This window comes from Triplophysa dalaica, chromosome 5 (genome assembly GCF_015846415.1).
Source record: "Triplophysa dalaica isolate WHDGS20190420 chromosome 5, ASM1584641v1, whole genome shotgun sequence".
Taxonomy (NCBI): domain Eukaryota; kingdom Metazoa; phylum Chordata; class Actinopteri; order Cypriniformes; family Nemacheilidae; genus Triplophysa; species Triplophysa dalaica.
This window is the reverse complement of record NC_079546.1, coordinates 175484-196747: the sequence shown is the minus strand read 5'-3', so window position 1 is coordinate 196747 and position 21264 is coordinate 175484. Positions and strand designations below refer to the sequence as shown.

Genomic DNA, 21264 nt, shown 5'->3' with positions numbered 1-21264 from the left:
GAATGGAACGCAGGGCGAGACGTGACGCGCGTGATATACTGAGCTACTGCGCATGCTCGTTAATTGGCGCGAAAGTCACATCACGTCCCTCACGTCTTCTGCCTCACGTCTTCTCTCTGTTTGATGGGAAAAGGTCACAAAACACCTCCCGCTTCATCTGTTGTAAGTTGACAATCAAATAAAACGCGACTGTATTGCTCGTTTAAGACGTTTAATCAGAAGTGTAACACCAATGGAAATCTACTAGCGTTGTGATTACCTGATATTTTCTCACAGTGTTTTAATTTGACTAGTCAAGACTCTGACAAAACGAAATAACGTGTTTTAAATATTGTGTTAGTTAATGTTGACGTTTTATTTTGGTGTATAATGACGTTTTGATATATAATGAGAAATGTATTATAAACACACCAGTAGTTGGTGGTAGCTGCGCGTGCGCGTGCGCGAGCGGTTTCCTCAGGTGCCTTTTTTGTCACGTGACATAGTTAATGAAACTGATCCCAGAACAGGAAGCGAGTGCACAGGAACGTAATGAAAATGGGCGATTTGATGAGGTTTATCGTTACAGAAGGCTTTACATTTGGGGTGTTAGTCAGTAAAATTTAGAGAGAAGTAACAAAAGGTCACTGTTGTAATCTAGGAACGTTTATTAAATCATATTGATGATATAACATTTATGTGTTGTAAAATATTCAATGTAAATGTATTAATGTTATTATTAAAATTCTACAAGAACTAAGTTAGGGGTTAGGTTTACCTAACTAGTAAAAATAATTCTTCATTGAAAGTATCATTTCTTATTTTCTCTTTAAATGATTGTGTATAATCTTCTTTGTAAATGTTAAAAGATACTCATGTAGGAGTTGTTAGGTGCAGTTGTGAAGTCTGTATTTAAAGTTGTCTTTGTTTTTCAGGTGTTTGTCTGATTTCTCCTGCAGTTTTAGAAGTGGCAGAGAGAGAGCCACGGAGATCAATCCATCAGAACCATCTGTACACGTGTTTATTAGTCAAATATAAATCATAACACACTCAGACCTCACCGTCACAACCATCAAAACACATCACCTGAATATAAGCTACAGAGTGTCACGCACAAGGGAAATGAGGAAAAATGAAGGACAGTGAGAGAAATCTTCACTCGGCACCATCTCTGCTGAAATATGCTGCCAATTTCTCCTGAACAATAAACATCCCTGAAGCTCTCAAGTGGAAAATGACCATCAGCCATCAGTGAGAATGAGTCTACACACACAAACACAAGCATCTCGGCCGGGAGGTGACAGCATTACGTCGTTCCCTCTGGAGGGACCACACAAGCAGAGTGCTGACTTCAGGAATAAAGGACGGAGGAAGTGAAGGGAGAGAGACACCACAGGCTGAGAAGACACATGGAAGTAAAGGTACAAACACAGGGATAACTTGGGAAGTAAATGTAAATATAGAGCGTTACTTTGGAAGTGAAGGTGTGGTGTGTCGTGATGTTCACCCGACAGAATCTGCACCTTTATGATTGGACACCTGTCAGTCATAATATTCACACACCCGGCATTTTCATTGTTTACATTTTTATCTAATCTAAAAATACCTTCAGCTGTCATTGACCATGTAGTGTTGTCAGCTCCATTAAACACATTTCACAGTATTTGATCCCTTAAAATAAGCACACAAAATGCGTCTGCGTATTCTGTGCCATTTACGAAAAAATTCAAATAGTAGTGTGTGTAAATATATATATATATATATATGTGTGTGTGTGGTACGGAGCTCTCTGTAATGTTGACATACACAAGTCACAGTTCACACAAAAGTGCTTAACATGTGTCACATGACTCGTTCTTTCTCAAGAGCTTTATTACTTTAAAGAGAAGGAGTAAAGCACATTGAGAGTAGATGCTGCAGTGAAAGACTAGAAAATAAAGCGTGACCCAACCCTTCTGTGTTAATGGAGGTACAGAGGAAGGGTGCGCTGTGGAATACGGCTGAATGTGTGCGCAGAGCCTTTCATGCAGGAAAATAACGCTCGCTGCTTGTTTGTCTTGCTGTGGCATTAATTCTGTTTTTCATCCTTAATCCTTACAACAACACGGCCTTCGGAAACTAATAAATGGAAGGATTGGATTTCCTTGGCCTACGCCAAACACCACAGCCTTACCTCCAGAGCTCGGGGGTCAGAGGGGGTTTATATTCTAGGCGTTCTCTCCTTATTGATATTATATATCAGCTGGTCCTGAGCACAGTCGGGCGGGGCAGGTAAGACTTCCAGATAAGCCCCGGGTGAGTAATGTATCAAAGGCCCGCTTGACTCTTCACACAAACGGCCGAGGGCTGACCTGGATCCAGGGATCCAAGGATAAACACAGATGCCATCTTCCACCAGCACATTTGTGTTTGGGCAGTTTTTACATAATGCTTCAAAGCAGCCCGGACCCACCCAACAGCGGCCTGTGAGAACGCCTGGCTCAGGAGAGGACCTGATTGAAAGCTGGGCCACATCTCGGCACTCATGACCTCATTGCAGTTTCTGGCCCATGGCGGCAGAGATGTGCTGCCTGATAATGGACAGAGGCCGAGCGTGTGGTTTGAGTTAAGACGCAGACAAAAAGGGTTTGTTTGGTGGGGCTGAAGCACACGCAGGCATAATTATACACACACACAAATCAGGAAGAACTTCTGTGGATTCAGAGAGGGATGTGTGTTCATGTGTAAAAACAATGAAGCTATTCAAACCAACCTTCATGCAGCTTGTGTCTGCACACTGAGAGAGATGACATCATCTTACTGTATTTCTTTCTGATGCTTCCTAATTTAGAGAGAATGCTTGGTAAGTGATCAGGACTCTCAGAATCCTCTTAGTTTAGCTTAAAAACTTCTATGTAGGAGTCTTAGCTGAAAGGGAAACTTCACCCCAAACATGAAATTTCTGCCTTCGAGTTGTTCCAAATGTGTATAAATGTCTGTGTTCTGATGAACGCAGAGGAAGATATTTGGAAGAATGCGTATAACCGAACAGATCTCAACACCCATTGACTGTCATAGAACACAAGAGAGGATACTTTGAAGAGTGTAACAGCGAGCAGTTATGGGGCACTTTTGACTACCATTTTATTTTTCCTTCTATTGGAGTCAATGGGTGTTGAGATCTGTCTGGTTATAAGCATTCTTTAACTCATTAGCCGCCAGCCTCTTTAAAAAAAAAGTTGCCAGCCTACGGCAGCGGTTTTTAACATTTTCACCCAACTTTAATGGCTCAAAGTAAATTTTCTGTAAAGAATATATGGACAACAATATGTCAAATGAAAGAACAGAGTCCCAGCTTTTCAACAAAAGAAACCACATTCTTCTATCTTCATTTGTTAGTTTTTTTATCACTCCGTAGATGTGGGTAGGTTTCTTCAAAAATGCCTCATTTTGTTTAAACAGCCATATTAATTAACGTTTTTTGATAAAGATTCCGCTCAGATTCCACTTAGAACAATCATTAAAAACCACTAAAACATATACTTTCTGGGATTCTGTACTTTTGCCCAGTGGTGTGTAATAGCGCACCTGCTCTACAACAGTACAAACACTGATTGCCGTAAGAAATCGTCTTTGGCGGGGAAGCGTTTTTTTTTTAATTCGTCAATGGCGGTGAAAGAGTAAAAAATTTCTTTCTCAACACATTTATTCTGATTCGGAACGACCGTAGGTAAGTAAATGATGACAGAATTTTAATTTTTGTGTGAACTGTTTCTTTGAGAGATTCGGGACCAATCTGAGAGAAACTTTGAGCAAGGAAAAGACAAAAAAATCGTGTCTTAGTATGGAGGCGCGACTGACCCTGTTGATATGTACGACACATTCTTTTGAAGGTGATTAGTGATTGGTTGGTTGCCTGAGATCGTTTTTTTTAAGGATAGGGTCTACGTATAAGGGGTTGTGTCCACATATGCGCATTTACGAGGCTGAAGACTGCAGGAGCTCGGCTGAAAAAGCAGCATTCTGCTCAAAGTTGAGCGTTTTTTCAACTCTGCGCTCTGTCGGACGCCGGCGTCGATCGTGGGAAAAACACAAAGCACCAGTGCTGAGCGGATAAAAACATCAACTGATTGCTTTTTTTTTTAAGCGCAGCCTTACCGTTGAAAACAATTGAAAAAAACATGCGGGCCGCTGGCGTAAAAGCCTCGGTGGACACACGGCTTAAGTCGTCAGTTTGAAATTATAGGTTTCATTTTTCCTGTTTTCACACACACAGCAATTCTTTGTTTGATCACTTTACTCACAGAAGGTTAGGACAGAACCAGATCCTCTCTGGTGTGTAGCTGCTTTTGTTCCACTTGCCCAATATGTAAATACAGTAATTGTAGTTAGTGTGAAGATTTTATTGTGTAATAGGATCGGTCACAAACACAATGCAATGTGTTGTGTCTTATTAACTTATAAGCGTCATGCATTGTGTGCAACACATTTCTTCTCCCTCTTTGACTTTTGTCTATTTTCTCCGTGCTAAAGAAACTCTTAGGATCTTTTCTTTAATAGCTATAATCACTTAAAGACAGTCGGTATGTACTATGAACAGTATAAACAGAAGGCTATATACTGTGAACATTAATGTACAGGTGGTTATGAACAAATAACAATATAGACTATACAATAGTGCAAGTGACTTGAGTGTGCATTAGTTACAGACATTAGCTATTAAAGTTACAGTGCAGTAGATGAGTTGATGCGGTTATTAAAGGTACGGTGCAGTACATGAGTTAATGCAGTTATTGAAGTTATAGTGCAATACATGAGTAGATGCAGTTATACATTTACAGTGCAGTAGATGAGTAGATGCAGTTATACATTTACAGTGCAGTAGATGAGTAGATGCAGTTATTGAAGTTACAGTGCAGTAGATGAGTAGATGCAGTTATACATTTACAGTGCAGTAGATGGGTAGATGCAGTTATACATTTACAGTGCAGTAGATGAGTTGATGCAGTTATTGAAGTTACAGTGCAGTAGATGAGTTAATGCAGTTATACATTTACAGTGCAGTAGATGAGTTAGTGCAGTTATTGAAGTTACAGTGCAGTAGATGAGTTAATGCAGTTATACATTTACAGTGCAGTAGATGAGTTAGTGCAGTTATTGAAGTCACAGTGCAGTAGATGCGTTAATGCAGTTATACATTTACAGTGCAGTAGATGAGTTAATGCAGTTATTGAAGTTACAGTGCAGTAGATGAGTTAATGCAGTTATACATTTACAGTGCAGTAGATGAGTTAGTGCAGTTATTGAAGTCACAGTGCAGTAGATGCGTTAATGCGGTTATTAAGGTTACAGTGCAGTAGATGAGTTAATGCAGTTATTGAAGTTATAGTGCAATAGATGAGTAGATGCAGTTAGTTATGCAATAGATGCAGTAATGCAATAGATGAGTTACAGTGCAGTAGAGAAGTTGGTGCAGTTATTGAAGTTACAGTGCAGTACATGAGGTAATGCAGTTATGAAAGTTACAGTGCAGTAGATGAGGTAATGCAGTTATAAGAGTAGTCCATTAGTGCAAATGAGCATTCTGTGTAATATTCCTGGTGTGCAAGTGAGCAGTATAGAGTGCAAATGATGCTATGTGTGTGTAAACAGTCCGGCAGAGCAGATACATGAAGTACTGGTGGGTACAGTTCAGTCATGCATGGCAGCCCTGTAGTGCAATGTAAACAATGTAATAGCAGCATTACAGTTAAAGTTATGAGGGGTAGTGGAATCAGTGGGGAGCAGAGTTCAATAGTGAAACAGTTCTGGGAAAAAATGTGCTTCCTAGTCTGCTGGTTCTTGTCCGGAGGCACTTGAAGCGCCTACCGGAAGCCAGGAGAGTAAACAGTCTATGAGCGGGGTGAGTGGAGTCCTCGATAATGCTGCGAGCTCGACGCAGACAGCGTTTCTTTTGGATGTCCTCAATGGAAGAGAGGGTAGTTCCTGTGATGCGCTGGGCTGTTTTTTTCAGCATCAGAACAGTTCCCGTACCAGACTGTGACACAGTTGGTCAGGATGCTCTCTATCGTGCAGCGATAGAAGTTCACCAGGATAGTTGAAGACAGTTGGTTCTTCTTCAGTGTCCTCAGAAAGAAGAGACGCTGGTGAGCCTTCTTGACCAGGCATGAGGTGTTGGTGGTCCAGGACAGGTCCTCCGAAATATGGGTCCCCAGGAACTTAAAACTGGAAACACGTTCAACAGCCGTCCCGTTAATGTGGATGGGGTCGTGTGTGCCTCCTTTCGCCTTCCTGAAGTCCACAATGATCTTCTTTGTCTTGGAGGTGTTAAGGAGCAGGTTGTTGTTTGAGCACCATGTGGCCAGGTGCCGTACCTCCTCCCTGTAAGCAGTCTCATCGTTGTTGCTGATGAGACCAATCACTGTTGTATCGTCTGCAAACTTGATGAAGGAGTTAGGTCCATTCACAGGTCTGCAGTCGAGTGTGAAAAGGGAGTAGAGAAAGGGGCTCAGTATTCAGCCCTGTGGTACACCAGTGTTGAGGGCGATGGTGGTGGAGCAGATGTGGCCTAACCTAACAAGCTGAGGCCTGTTCGTCAGGAAGTCCATAATCCAGTTGCAGGTTGAATTGTTTATGCCTAGGTTTCCAAGTTTGATGATTAGCTTGGAAGGGATGACGGTATTGAATGCAGAGCTGAAGTCTACAAACGGCATGCGTGCATAAGTGTCCTTATTATCCAGATGCTGCTTGGGCGAGGGACAGGTTGAAGATATCCGTGAAGACCCCAGCGAGCTGCTCCGCACATGCCCTGAGTACGCGACCAGGGATGCCATCAGGACCAGCAGCCTTGCGTGCGTTTATCCGGCTTAGTGCAGTGTAAACATCTGTGGAGTTTAGTGAGATGATTGGGTGGTCAGTAGAAGGTGTGAGCCTGGTGGCGGGTTCCTTATTGTCTCTCTCAAAGTGTGCATAAAAGTCATTAAGCTCGTTCAGAAAGGCAGCATCTGTGGCTATGGGGATGGAGTGGTTGGGTTTGTAGTCACTAATGGCTTGGATGCCCTGCCACATGCGTCGAGGGTCAGAATTGGAAAAATGCTCCTCTAGCTTCAACTTGTAGCAGTGCTTGGCCTTTTTGATGCCCCTCTTCAGATTTGCCCTGGAAGTAATATAGGCCTGTGCATCACCTGATCTGAAGGCGGTGTTGCGTGCTTTTAACAGGAGGTGCACTTCCTTGTTCATCCATGGCTTCTGATTCGGGTATATGGTGATCTGCTTTTGAGCTGTGACACTATCAATGGTGGTATTGATGTAGTCCAATACAGAGGAGCTGTAGCTGTCTGTGTCCGTGTGAGAGTCACTGGTGGCCTAAGAAGCAAACATACTCCAGTCTGTGTGTAGAAACCTTTCCTGGAGTGTAAAGTTTGCCCCCGCAGGCCAAACCTTGATGGTCTTCACTGATGGCTTAACACGATTAATGAGAGGTGAATACTTGGGGGTGAGGAACAAAGAAAGGTGATCAGATTGACCCAGGTGGGAGAGGGGGGGTCGCGGTGTAAGCTTCAGCCATGTTTGTATAGACATGATCCAAAGTTTTGTTTCCTCTTGTGTGGCAGGAAACATGCTGGTGAAATTTAGGGAGCACTGTCTTTAAGTTAGAGTGATTAAAATCTCCCGCAACAATAAATGCAGCCTCCGGGTGAGCAGTCTTTTGTTAACTGTTGGCTGCATGAGGTTCTTTCATAGCAAGCTTGGCATCAGCATCCGGTGGAATATAAGCTGCCGTTATAATGGTGGAAGTGAATTCCCGTGGCAGATAAAACGGTCGACATTTAACCATGAGAAACTCAAGATTAGCAGAGCAGTATCTCCCGACAATAACAGAGTTCGTGCACCAAGCTATATTTAGATAAATGCACAATCCACCTCCTCTTGTCTTGCCGGATCATTAGTGAACAAAATGGATGCGAAGTCAAATCCCATCCATTTTGTTCACTAATGATCGTACATTAGCAAGGAAAATGCTGGGTAAAGAGAGCCGGTGTGGTGTTAGCTTTAGCATAGCTCTTAGCCCTCCGCGTTTCCCCCGCCTTTGTTTACGATCTCGACGCCGCCGGCAAGCATTTCCGCCCGGCCGTGTGGGGTGCGTAGCATCGGGTGTTTTGGCGATCTCAGGAACGAGTTGAATGTTGCTGATATAACTTCCGGGAATGCGCAAACTGATATCCAAAAGCTCATGCCGGGTGTACGATGTGAATGCACAACTGTTCTGAACGAACAGGCCCAAGATGAGCAAGAAAAACACTATATAATTGCTAAAACTGGAGAGACGCTGAGCCTTGCGCCCAATCTACGCCTAAATCATATAAATTATGATTTCTTGCATAGTCTTACTCGTGCAATATTGAAGATATCAACTTTACAATTTGCAGATGATTTTCACAGGCAGCATTACATTTGACACATCTCACTAAAACCTTCTGTTTGGTTTCACCAGAGACACATCTGTGTCTATAATGGATAATAATACATGTGTGTTAAAAAAAGAATTTACACACATTTATAATTATGAAAGTTTTTGTAAAAATGTTTGTATGCAGATTTCACAGAAATAAGTGTGCGCGCATGCTTCGTGAACGAGACCCCATGTCTTTATATTTGTAACTTGTTGTAACTTGTCTGTGTGGAGACCAAGTTTTAAAAATCCACTTTTCACACACTCACTATTTGCCGTCTTTTCTGTTCACATAATGATATTGTTTGTTGTTTCAGAATAGAATAGCATAATAATAACTGTATATAGCGGGGAAAATAAGTATTTGACACATCAGCATTTTTATCAGTTAGGGGATTTCTAAGTGGGCTATTGACACAATTTTTCACCACATGTAACTAGGGCTAAAACAATTAGTCGACATTGTCGACAAATATTCTTGTTGTCGAGTAGTCGTTTGATTACGTGACTTAATTTAAGGGCCTGCAATATCACAATTTGACCGCTACGGCACTGTAGCACTGTAGTCTTCCCGAATGCTATCGCAGTAGAAGGACACGCAGCGAGAATCATGGACAAACGAATGCGAACAAGTAAAGTGTGGGAAAGCTTTACCAAATTGAAAACGACAAAATGCAGTTTTGTGTAATGCATGAAAGGCGGAACTTGCCTTTCACATCAACACAACCTGCATGCTGGAGTATTTAAAAGGAAACATCCCGGAGAATGAGAGAGGCGAGTGTTCTCCATCTAGAGCTAACTAACGAACTTAGCGGTAAATCTTTTTATGAGAGAATGCAATAATCATATAATTACAGTTATGTTATTATTTGTTTTGCAAAGTAAAAAGCTTTGATCGAGTTTAAAAGTCAAGCCTGTTTTGATTATTATAACACTATTAGGTATTACATGAGAGGAAAATCCTTATAAGAGAGGGACGTTAAGTGATAGGAGTCTTATATTTTGACTTTATTTTAAAATATTTTCTTCTGTTTCTTGCTCTTTTTCATTAACTCTTTCACCGACATGATTGATGATTTATCTCGTCATTTAAAAAAAACGGTTCCCCGCGAAACGAGTTACAACGGCAATCAGTGGTTATACTGTTGTACAGCAGGTGGCGCTGTTACACACCTTTCGGGAAAATACAGTTTCTTTTTGTTTAAAAGCAGAGACTGTGTTCTTTCATTGGACATATTGTTTGTCCATATATTTTTTACAGAAAATGTAGTGTGAGCCATCAAAGTTTTGTTCAAATGTAAAAAAACGCTGGCGTCGGCTGGCAACTTTTTTTTTTAAAAGGCTGACGGGGATAGAGTTAAACTGAACTGTTTTCATATAAATGCTGCTTAATGCTTCTGTCAAGAGATTTGTTTACATTTTTTTTTGTTGCATTTAATGTACCTGGTTTATTTATTTGTATTTGTATTTAAAAGTTAGAGGTAGAGAGAGAGTATTTGTGTGATTCGAGTTGGACAGAATCAGCAAACTTAAAGAGAGTAACCAGTTGGTTCAAGTTCATTAAAGCAAATTTCAAAAGCTGAATTAATTTTATTCATTACGTAAATTATCTATAACTCAATGTTTTAACTAGTTGCAAAAGCTGAATAATCATTAAAAACGTACTGATTAGTCATTGAAATAATAGACGATTAGTCGATTAATCGATCTAATAATCGTTAGATTAGTCGACTATCAAAATAATCGTTTGTTGCAGCCCTACATGTAACCATAAAGCCAAATATTGAATTCATACAAAGAAATCAGAACATTTAAGTATACAAGTTCAGTCAAAATAAATAAAGTGAACAGGGAATATTGAACACATGAAGGTAACAAGGTGCAAAATGGCATAGAAAGCCAGGAGATCACCTGAAATCTGTCAGTATTGAGAGAGAACCCCTGCCCCCTATCAGTACTAATTGATGTCAGCTGCTTTAGTCCTAATTAATGGCCTATAAAGGCTTCTTATTACCTAGCAGGCACAAAGGAAAGACTTCATGATGGGTAAAAGCAAAGAACTCTCTGTAGGTCTTCGTAATCTTATGGTTGAAAAGCATTTTGATGGGGATGGTTATAGGCGCATTTCCAGAATGCTGTATGTTCCTGTGTGCACTGTGGGGGCCATTATCCGAAAATGGAAAGAGCATCAGTTCACCATAAACCGGCCACGATCAGGTGCTCCACGTAAGATCCCTGTCCGAGGAGTCCAAAGAGTAATCAGGAGAGTTCTCCAAGAGCCAAGAACCACTCGGGCAGAACTTCAGGAAGACCTTTTGTCAGCAGGTACTGTTGTTTCAAAGAAAACTATAAGCAATGCACTGAACCGCCATGGCATCCATGCACGCTCACCACGAAAAAGACTCCATTGCTGAACAAAAAGAATGTTGAGGCTCTGTTAAAGTTTGAGAAAGAGCATTTGGAGAAGCCTGTGGATTATTGGGAGACTATGGTATGGTCAGATGAAAGCAAAATTGAACTTTTTGGCAGTCATTCTACACACCATGTTTGGAGAAGAAATGGCACTGCCCACCACCCCAAGAACACCATACCAACAGTTAAGTTTGGGGGTGGAAGCATCATGGTTTGGGGGTGCTTTTCAGCAAGAGGTACTGGCAGACTTCATATTATTGAAGGCAGGATGAATGGAGAAATGTACCGGGACATTCTGGATAAAAATCTGCTGCCATCTACCAGAAAGCTGAAAATGAAAAGAGGGTGGACATTTCAGCAAGACAATGATCCCAAACACAAGGCCAAGGACACAATGAAGTGGTTTCATAGAAAGAAAATCAAGCTGCTTGAATGGCCCAGTCAATCACCTGACCTAAATCCCATAGAAAATATATGGAAAGAACTGAAGATCAAAGTTCATAAGAGGCCCAAGGAACCTTCAAGATTTAAAGACCATTTGTGTGGAAGAATGGGCCAGAATCACTCCTGTGCAATGCAGACGACTGGTCTCTCCATACAAGAGGTGTCAAGAAGCTGTAATCACCAACAAAGGCTCTTCTACAAGGTATTAAATAAAGTGTGTTCAATACTTATTCCCTGTGTCTTTTCACTATATTTATTATGACTAGTGGTGGGCATAGATTAATTTTTTTAATCTAGATTAATCTAGATTAATTCCAAAATTAATCTAGATTAATTCCAAAATTAATCTAGATTAATCTAGATTAAAATGGCTCATTTGAATTCTGCCGAAGGCATTCAGAATATGTGTGCTACCCAAATAATGACTAAAAGTAAGTCTTTGAGAACGGGTTTCTCAAGCCAGGTGGTGCATTAGACCAGGGGCTCATCTCCTGTTTCCAAAATGCATCACAAACTGCTTGAGAAAGCTGTTCTACTATGATAATTGGTGTTGAAAATTAAATTATGTTCAATAAGATGAACTTGTGTTTACTTACGCATTAGCTAAGGGATGATTTGCGTTTAGGTGGTATTTGAGACTGGAAGAGCTCCTATAGTACATTTACATTTAGTCATTTAGCAGACGCTTTTATCCAAAGCGACTTACAAAGAGTCAGGGAGCAACAAGCGACCTGTCATACAGGAGCCATAATACATTAGATCTCAATACAAAGTTACTGGTTTCAACTAAAGCTAGACCACTACCTGTTGAGAGAAAGTGTTTTTTTAAACCAATTCCGCATTGCACAAGGTGCAAACAACCTTAGTCTTGTCGATGTTTCTATTGGGAAGCTTCTTAAAAATTAATATTCCCTGAAGCAAACCCGGCGGCTTCATAGCTGCATCCATGTTAGCACGTCACGTTTGATGCGGTAATTTCACAGTAACGTTATGTTGTGTTCAAACCAAACGCGAATGGCGTGTCAAGCGCGAGTGATTTATATGTTAATGCAAAGAGCCAATAGACCTACTTGCTGCGCGAATCGCGCGAATGAAGCCCTGGTTATGAGATGATGAGGCGGCTTCTGCTTCCGCGAATGACGCGAGTTGAAAAATCTCGTTCTCGCCCCGTACAGTGCAGTTAAGCTGGTATACATCCGCGCTAAAATATCAAGGTGAAAGTCATCATAGCTTGCGTAGTATAGACCCAGCTCCCAACCCAGCTTTGAGAATAGATTAACGGCAACATTTTTTTTTATCGCGCGATAAGAGTCTCACTGCGTTAACGGCGTTAACGGCCCACCACTAATTATGACTTAACTTGTATACTTAATGTTCCGATTTCTTTGTATGAATTCAATATTTGGCTTGATGGCTACATCTGGTGGAAATTTTGTGTCAATAGCCCACTTAGAAATCCCCTCACTGATAAAAGTGTTGATGTGTCAAAAACTTATTTTACCCGCTGTATATGCTTCCAAACGGGCGTCTCTCTGGAGCAGCTCGCGATTGTTTGATTATGTGCTTATTCTTCATGGCCCTGCAAGACCTCAACCAGTAATATTCCAGTACACCCCCGTTCCTGTCTGCTCTTTTATGGCGTGTTCACATCCTGCCTGCTCTTTATTACTAGCAGGAGTAGCTATGAGTGATGCAATAAACATCACGTGACGGAAAGTGTCTTCACTCGTACGGTTGTATAAAAAATATATTTGCGTGAATTTCTTTCTGGAGTTGAACATGTTCAACTTGCGTGGAATAGGTTAATTGCACCGCCCGATTTGCATCATTCACTTCTCCCGGCAAAAGGTCAAGTCTTTGCATTGAATTGGTATGTAATTTACTCACGCAAATAGCTCAATTTTGCCTTTGGTGTGAACACGGCACTACAATTTTAGTTAGTCGTATGGGTACAAACACATCACAACAAAGTGTGTATTATTTAATGACATGAGACATTTGTTCCTTTGATGTGAAGGGCTGGTGTGCAGTGTTGACCTTGAGTCATGGTAAGTGTTTGTAGCACATAAAGTGTTCTTGTTTTGTCTCTTGTGTGAACCTGACAGCAGAAAGATCCAGACCGCCCGAAGACCCATAAAAAACACCAGGTGATGCTCGCCTCATAAACACTCTCGGGTCCTGTTTGGGTGAATTTCAGGGGACGTTACAAAAGCTCATCTCTGTCTAGAATGAGTGTGGACTGTGCCAGGCCATCACAATGTCAATCTAAGTCAACCGAGACATGCACTCTTGTGACATGACCGTCCCACCGCAAACATTCACCATGTGTTTGTGAACATGACCAAAACAAAGCACTCCACATCGAGCTGAACATGAAGATCATCTCCACCAAACTGCACCCGGACACCTCAACAATTTACACGCTAACACACACCGTGAGATGATCAACAGGGAAGAAACCTGCTAAATATTCTCTCAATCAATGTCCTTTTTTCCATTTTTAACTTTCTTTCACTCGCTAAACCATCATGTGCCGCCCTGTGGCCGGACGTCTGTTTATTTGCAGAAAGACATAGCAGGAAGTAAAATTCCAAACAATGGCCTGAACTTATAAACCTCATTCCTTCACACGGCCCACCTGGATGAAGAAAGAGGGAAAATTCCAGAGGAGTGGACACGCATGCCATTCACAGGCCTCACCAAACAAAGACTGTCTGGGAGCAGCAGATTTTCTGGAAAGATCAGGATAGAAGTGTTTGAACACCTCAGAAAGAGTTCTTCCTCAGACTGAACACATGTGGAGGACAGACACAGATCATCTCACCGCACGGTTAATACAGCTGGACGCTCACACAACATCCTTCACTTGTTTAGTTATCAAGCTAAATCAAGAAACTAGAATGCTTGTGTGAGGTTTAGGGACTGAATTGTTTCTCAGGTGGTAAAGGTCTACTGTGAGGTGTTTGCTTAAATGTGTTGTAGACAAACATCATTGTGCCACCATAATGCTTTCTCTGTGATGCGTATTTGTTCTGTGACTTCTATATTTGATTCTATAAGGCCTGGTTTCACAGACAAGGCTTAGGACAATGACTTGGTGTATTTTAGGCTATTTAAGTCACTTTTATCAAAATGCCAAAACATTACTGGTGCGCATCCTGAAACAAAACAATGGCACTGAAATATTATACGATTATTTTCAGATAAAACGACTCAAAAGTAATTTCAGTCTGAGACTAATCTTAAGCCTTGTCTGTGAAACCTGGGCTTGTATGATTAGCATCTGTCTGGGTGGCTTATACCCTCGTCCATTATATTCTCATAATAGTAGTTATACTGTACCTCTACTATACGGCATTTATAAAAGGAGATGGTGGTCTAGTGGGTTAAACCACTGAACTGGTAAATCAAAGGTTGCTGGTTCGATCCCAGCAGCCACCACCAGTGTGTCCTTGAGCAAGACACTTTACTCCATGTTGCTCCAGGCGGATTGTCCCTGTGATAAGTGAACTGTAAGTCGCTTTGGATAAAAGCGTCTGCCAAATGTAAATGTAAAAGATCAGTGTATATTTGATCTGATGGGTTTCTCATTGATTGTGTGATAGTGAATGTGAACTCTTAAAGAGCTGGATCTGTTTCAACATCTGCTTATGATCAAATATATCAATACACTTTTGTAAATGTCATGACCAGTACAGTCAAACATGGAATTAATAAGTAGTGTTTTCTTTATTTCAAAAAAGTATATGTCGTTCTTTCTATTTGTAGTTGTAGTTTTAGTGACATATTTTGTAGTCGATAATGTCCAGGCAGCCGGTTGTTATCACAGAAATAATCCCCATCAGTGTGATCAGGATGTGAAGCTGAGGGTCTTGTGTCCAACTGAAGGGGTTTATTTACCAATAACCAGCCGGCTGCTTGTACATTATCACGCTTATTACACGGCTACTTGCCACATACTTGGTCATAAAATGTGAGTTTGAAGCGGTTTATTAGCTCATTTTTACTGAATGCAGACCTTCCGCGAGGAAAAGCCGTTTAGTTTCGGTTTTGAAGTAACAATGTTCAACGTCACGAACAGTCAAATTGTTTTTATCATTTGTAAATATAATGTCATATATGTTATTAAAAGACATATTTATAATTACATTTTTGTGAATTATTAAACTGCCCCTCTCAAAATGATTTGCAGCATTTGGGATACAGTGTGTTATTAGTTTTGAGCGGTTGTTGTTTTCAAAATAATAACTCTTGGAATGTCGTGACTGGCCAATCATAATCAAGCATTCAAATGCCGTGTCATTAGTGTACCTAACGTCAGGGATGTTTAGCAGTACACTGGGGGTCTCAGTTTCCCCGGACACACAGCACTGGGGTTCTTCCCCCCCATCAACTCTTCTGCAGGTCTATTTTTAAATATCACCCCAGCTGAGAGAGAGGTCAACTGCCCCATTTACCCCAGTCATCCCACGTGTGTTCCAGAAAAAAATCTGGAGTTGATCACTTTAACAGGCAGGGCATTCAGCTTTCTATTTAAAGAAACACACAGCCAGGACTTCCCTCATTGGTTTGTTTGCCTCTCACCTCCCAGGAGGCCAAATATGAGAATGTGAATTCCTCAAGTGGATGGAAAGTGTCTTGTAAAGCTGGAACATTTGCCACCTTCAAAGCTGTAAGCGGCCACTGTTCTTCTGCACATGTCTTGAGTTTTCTTTACAATTCATGCCCCTTTCATTAGTGTTGTAAATAGAGTTAACCCCTTTACTTATTGTAGAGCTTCGTTTCCTAAAGGGAAGTTTGAAATGCAACGCAAAATCAATGAGAGAAGTAATCAGACATCTGCATGATGTCATTGTGCAAATCAAAGGCATGGGTTGAATGTGAGAACATGTGGTCAGTTCAGACTAGGTCTAACAGTAGATGTACGGGTCATTAATCTTCCGTCTCTGTTGAAATAATCACCTGCGGTTCCTGCTCACCGACACCCAGAAAAAAACTACAAGAAAAACACCAGTCCAACGAAAAACCATTTGGGTCTGGACCAAGCCTCTTATTTCCTCTTCCTGCAGTTAGTATATGTCTATTAACGTTCAGCTGGTTGATGATGAAGGTGAAATGGACTGCTGTGAGAGTTTTCATTAACATCATTAGATGTCTTCATCCTCTTTCTCCTGTCTAGAAACACTATTTCAGCCCTGTGTCTGCATCAAACCAAACTTTTGTAGCTTTGAATGTGAAGTCATTTGATTGTTACATCATGGCACATGTTTCTGTCATCTGGACGTCTCTGGATTTGTATTTGGCAAGTTGACATATTTTGCATATGTGTCCTGTGGTGTGAAATTAGAAAACATACTGTTAATATATGATTTATATTCATAAACAAGTTATCTTGAGAGAATGTTTTTTGCTGTTTATAGTCACACACCTTTATTTCTCAAGCGTATGCAGTTAAAACATTATGTACAAAATGATCTGTATTGGTATAAATCCAGACGAAGTTCATTACTTGTGTCCATGTTCATTTCACATGGGAATTTATTGGAGATTCACTTTCCAAAACCACATGTTTTACACAGGATCAGGTGTTTTACTTTCTTTAAAATCTTTAACAAAGCCTGTTTCTTCATCCTGCTGATGGCATTTAGTGTTGGTGAACATGCCTGTGTTTGGTCTCGTCTGTCAGACATCATCCATATTGAGTCCAGGTGATATTAGTTTCACTCCCACATGAATGTAATGTCATGGACACGGATGGACAGCTGTGTGAGTCTTGAAGGCCTGAATAATATGATTATGATGGGTGTGACACACTGAAGGATTTACGGTGTTAAAAGCTTTTTGTACTTTTGTTCTCAGCAAAGAAGAAAACTTGCATTGATCTCCAGAAGAAATAAAAGGAAGCATAATGTGAGAAGCTGATAGAATTGTGATCATTTGATCCTCTGTTGAAGAGTCGGCACAGAAAACACAGAACAAGAGCCCTGTGCCAGAGAAAAGTCACACCTGAGAAACAATGATGTTGTTATTCATACACTGAGCAAAAGGCACTGCCTGAAGTCTGTCAGAAGACATGATGCTGTGAAGAGATTAAAACTGCATTTGGTTTGAGCCCTTTAGTCTATTCAGTGTTGTTTGTTAAGACGAGAATGATTTCAAGCAAATAAACTCGCCGTTTGTGTTGGGGAACGTTCTGTCAGTGCTTCTTATACAAATAAATCCTGTGGACGCTCAGCAAATGAGATTTGACGACAGAATCTGTGAGTGGTTATTCGATTTGAGATTCTTTCAAGATTCGTGAGTGTTTCTGTAAAGTTACAGTTAGGCATGACTCTATATATATTTTTAACAAAGACAAAGATGTCTTTTGAAGAGTTTAAATGAACTGAGGTGAGTTAGTGGCTGGTTTGTACATGCTGGGATGTTTTTCTCGCTCTGTGTTGTTGTGTGGATCACATCCTGTTATCTTCAGATGTGGCTTTTATTGGAGCGTGATGAAACCACACACTTGAAATATATTTGGCTGTGAGTTCAGTGTGCCCGTTTATTGCGTCTGGGTCATAAAAAGGTACTTTATCAGTATTCTTGATATAAAAAGAAACAAATTAGGAACTGAATTAACATTGCTTTATTTGAATTAACATAATTAACAATAAATAAATCATTCTAAATAAATAAAATAAACAATTGACAACAAAATGAATATTTTTGTAAATGAACGTCTTTCTTAATCCTTGGGGGATCAAGATATGAACTAGATTAGGATGAGCAGTCAGAAACTGCATCTCTCTGTCTGAACATGAGGAACTTTTGAACATTCCACTTTGCCCAAAATTTGTAAAAAACCTCACATTGTGTCTGTCACATGTACATACTGCCTCCTTTTCGTCAGTCATTAAAAAAATTTGGACTGATTTTCTGCGTTTTTCGCATCCGTAGCAAGTGTTCTGAGAGGTGTTTTGACTACTCTGAGACACCGTACAAACGAGCGACAAATATGGAAATCTTGGACTGTATGTGCAGGCAAAAGTTTTGTTGCATTGTGGCTACGAGCATTGTCACTGTCAGCATCATCATTTGGTGAAGTGTAATCACACTTTTGAATGTTTAGTTCTCACAGCCATCGTCGCAAATTAAGAGCGTCTTTCTTTAATGCGGCTGTTCATGTGTGTGTGCTGTGTGTAGACACAAACTGTGCTAAAGACACGTGACGTGCCACCTCTAGGCCTCTGCTGGGAATAACAAATAATGTTGCAATAACATATACTGTACAATTTTTTCCGTGAGGACCGAAAGCAGAACCGATGAGGGCGGAGCTTATCGATGCTCCGGTCTTTCACCATTTTGCCGTGGGGCCGTTTAATACCGGCCTCTTAAAATACTTTTTTGCACTTCAGCTTCTCATCAGATTCCATCTTGTAGTCTCTAGATTTCCAAAGCTGCATATTTCAAGACACTTCAGTGAATCTTAAGGCCGTCAGATGTGGATCACGTTTTAACCTGAAATGAATCAGGTGTAAAACAACAGCTCTCACCATACACGACTTTGACCTTCAGCTCTAGAAAGAGAGAGAAGAATTCAGCACGCTGTGGTTCAGCTTGAGGTGACAAACAATCATCCAAAGTAAAATGTCACCAAAAAAAGCAGATGTGACATCATGACAAATGTTAACGTGTGCTGGAAGGAAGAATGACGGCTGGACAGACTGTTAGATCCGTGTGTAAAGTGACGTCCTTCAGCCGACAGAACCACCGGACGTGTTTTTAAACTCATTTGTTCTACTTGACAGGCCTCATGTTTCATTGAAACACAAGCGGTGTTACTGTTGACATTGTGAAATAGAAATCCAGCTGAAGCGCACACAGTACGTGACTTTAAATCCCACAACAACGGGAGAGTGAATACAGACGGAATATTTATTTACGGGTTCATTGTTAATGGTTTCCATCAAAAGCAGAATGTCCGATCTCAGCCACAGGGCTCCCAGAAACCACAAGCCCAAACACACTTAGCTCCGGGCCGGACCACAAAGGCCTGCTGTTCACCTCCCTACTGACCAACACGCACCCGCCGTGTTTAGAAAACAGAAGCGCCGTCCAAAACACACAGTCAGTTTCACCGCTGAAATAAATCTTAATTTCCTTCAGTCTTTCTCTTCATTTTGCAGTTATGTAATGAATTAGAGTGCTGAAGCCACCCACTAACTCGCTCGCCTCCTGTGCCATGCCATCGGAGGAAGATAATGGTGTCTGTCTCCGTTAGTGTCCTTCAGACGAAGAGGAGTGAACGCCATCCGTAGACCAGCACAGTCGTGTCTCATGTCATGAAGCCGTCAGGAGAAGCCGTGTGTGTTGCCAGTCATTTTCCAAATAATTACGTTCTCTAACAATGAGGTGTTTGTGTTGAGCGGCGCTGGCGAGAGTCAGGACGTCTAGAGGGGGTCACGTTGGGTGTGTGGACCACGTCAGTGTCAGCCGGGGTGGAAAAATGGCCATTGCTCCATCGATCAGGAACCTATTATTCAGACCTGGTGAACAGGAAGTGTGTCACTGCTGAGTAACCTGCCGGCCTCGGGCACAGACCGTGACATCATCCTTGTGTCTGTTTTGCCAAACGATCAGGGTCCAACTGACTCATACAGGAGCTCACAGAGAGCCGCCGGGTCAAAATGAAAGTGACTTCCATTTCATGTGTTCAGTATTTCCTAATGCGTGTCCATGTATGTTATAGACTTGTGTGCACGCGTGTGAGTTCTGAAGACCCTTAATGACACTAGAATTTTTCTAATGGATTCTACAGACACCTTCTTACCATATGTAAAGTAAATATTCTTCAGTGTTGTGCTGTTCTCATAAACATTTGATCAACTTTATATGACTTAGTATTGACATTATGTTCACAACATATTAATACAATTGGCTTGTCTTTTATTTTTTACCCAAAATTATCTGCTTTTGTTTCTAGCCACATTGGGTGAGTGTCACATTTTAGATTCTATATTATTTTAAGAGTTTTTCCATAATTTTTTGTACCAACATATTTTCTTGGAAAAACTCTTTGAGGAAAAACTCAATGAAAGTAAAATTAATTTATTAATGTAACTTGCAGAAATTGAAAAAGAGTTTTAAGCCATTTTTAAGAGGTTTGCACGGTTTTGCACTACTTAAGAAAATATAGTGTGTGTGTGTGTCAGTATGAACAGACCTGTAAGAGTGCGTGCATGTGTGCATGTTTGAGAGTGTGTGTTGTGTGTGTGTGTGTGTGTTTGTATGCGTGTGTGTATGTGTATGCATGCACCCTCGTGTGTGTGTGTGTGTCTGAACACTGCATATGAACAGACCTGGAAGAGTGTGTGTGGTCAGGTGTGAAAGTGTCGTCTGGACTCTGCACAGCTTGTTCAGATGTCGGGTCTCTGTGTTTATGCAGTCTTACGACTGGCACAGTGAAAAAATATGGCAGACCCAAAATAATCAGGCCATAAATATTTATACAAGTTAAAGCAACATAATCACTCAGAGCTCTTACCTGCCGTGAGTTTCCTTCTCTAATCATCAGACCAATGTCACACACACACTTCAAGATATTCACCGGAATAAAGAAAATAAACATGAACCGGTTTCTAGTCATTTATAATCTCAGGACGTGTAAACTCAACTTCTGTAAATGTGTTCCCCGTCCATACCTGTGTAAATCACTTCTGAAACACATCACAGAGGAGGAGAAATGTGGAAGTCCAAACGCCACACAGAAAATGGGTCAAAACATTCCTTTCCCATGTAGCATTTACAAGTTCTGGGCGGCTCTTTGGTTTGAGCAAAAGGAAAAATGATGGAGGAAAAAGGAGAAGTGGTTCACTGAGGTGTTTAGGAGTGTGTGATGAAGACAGTCTGTGTTTAATTACACTGTGTGTGCGCTAATGCAGGAAGAACACACTGGTGTGTTTACAGACGGAGTCCATGAGAGGGCAGCACCCCGGGAGCACTGCACATCATTCTTC

At 41.0% G+C, this 21264-nt stretch overlaps 1 protein-coding gene across 13 annotated transcripts in view; it reads left to right on the top strand.

Moving 5' to 3' along the window:
- Positions 1–21264, top strand: part of pthlha (parathyroid hormone-like hormone a) — an 87653-nt gene that overhangs the window by 15262 nt on the left and 51127 nt on the right. For 12 of the 13 annotated variants that reach the window (XM_056748785.1, XM_056748789.1, XM_056748781.1 and 9 more), the window contains one exon: positions 915–1400. The gene's annotated coding sequence lies outside the window, so the exon portion shown is untranslated. Of the gene's footprint in view, positions 1–68; positions 163–914; positions 1401–21264 lie in introns of those variants that run through there. The other variant, XM_056748792.1, reaches the window with a different exon arrangement.